Genomic DNA, 1,734 nt, shown 5'->3' with positions numbered 1-1,734 from the left:
ATTGAAAAGACATTCTGTGTGTTCATTGATAAGAAGACAATATTACGAAGGTGACAGTACTACCCAAAGTGACCTATAGATTCAGTGTAATCCCAAACCAAAAATCCCAATGGCCTTTTTTTTTTTTTTTTGCAGAAATAAAAAGCATCTGAAAAGTCATATGGAATCTCAGGGGACACCAAATAGCCAAAACAACAAGAACAAAGTTGGATTCACACTTCCTGAATTCAGCACTTACTACAAACTTACTATACGAATCAGAAGAATGTGGTGCTGGCATAGACATAGACATAGAGACAAATGGAATAGAATAGAGTGTGCGGGAATAAGTTCTCACATGTATGATCACATGGTTTCAACAAGATTGCCGAGACTCGGCACTGGAGAAGAGACAGTCTTCTCAACCAGCGATACTGGGAAAACTGGAAATCCACGTACAAAAGAATGAGGTCGGCCCCTTACTTAACACGTTATGCAAAAATTAATTCAAAATGGATCCAGGCCCAAAATGTAGAGCCTAAAACTGTAAAACGTTGAGAGGAAAACGTAGGACAAGAGCTTCACAACATCGGACTGGGCAGTGATTTCTTGGATGTGACCTCAAAGGCACAGGCAACAACAACAACAAAATAGGCAAATCGGACTTCATCAAAATTAAAAAGCTTGTGCATCAAAAGACACCCTCAGGAGAGTAATAAAAGGCAACCCACAGACTGGAAGGGAATATTTACAAATCAAATATCTGATAAAGGATTAATATCCAAAATATATAGAGAACTCCTAAAACTCAACGACAATAAAAAACATACAAACAACCCAACTCAACAATGGACCAAAGACTTGAATTAAAATCTCTCCAAAGAAGATATACAAATGGCCAATACACACATGAAAAGATGCTCGCCGTCATTTATCATTAGAGAAATGCAAATCAAAACTACACTTCATACCATTTATTTTTTTAAATATTTTTATTGATTTCAGAGAGGAAGGGAGAGGGAAAGAGAGAGATAGAAACATCACTGATGAGAGAGAACCGATCGGCTGCTTCAGAGAGGAAGGGAGAGGGAAAGAGAGAGATAGAAACATCACTGATGAGAGAGAACCATTGATCGGCTGCCTCCTGCACGCCCCCCACTGGGAATTGAGCCCGCAACCCAGGCATGTGCCCTTGACCGGAATCGAACCCAGGACCTTTCAGTCCGCAGGGTGACGTTCTATCCACTGAGCCAAACCGGCTAGGGAACACTTCACAACATTTAGATGACTATTATAAAAATAACATCAACAAGAGAAAACAAGTGTTGGTGAGGATGTGGAGAAACTGGGACTGTTGGTGGGATTGTAAGGTGGTACAGCCACTGTGGACAACAGCATGGCAATTCCTCAAAAACTAAAAATAGAATGACCATATGATCCGGCAATTCCACTTCCGAGTAGATGCTGAAAAGCACTGACATCAGGAGGCACTATTAACAACAGGAGCGGGAAAGGAAGGCATGATTTTCCGAGTTATCTTCTTTTACACCACTTTGGAATTTTTTTCCCATATGCCTTTATAACTGATTTTTTAAAAAATATTTTTTTATTGATGTCAGAGAGGAAGGGAGAGGGAGAGAGGAATAGAAACATCCATGATGAGAGAGAATCATTGATCAGCCGCCTCCTGCACGCCCCCTATTGGGGATCGAGCCCGTGACCCGGACATGTTCCCTGACAGAGAATTGAACTGTG

The sequence above is a fragment of the Myotis brandtii genome, unplaced genomic scaffold (genome assembly GCF_000412655.1).
Source record: "Myotis brandtii unplaced genomic scaffold, ASM41265v1 scaffold68, whole genome shotgun sequence".
Lineage (NCBI taxonomy): Eukaryota > Metazoa > Chordata > Mammalia > Chiroptera > Vespertilionidae > Myotis > Myotis brandtii.
This window is presented reverse-complemented; position numbering follows the sequence as displayed.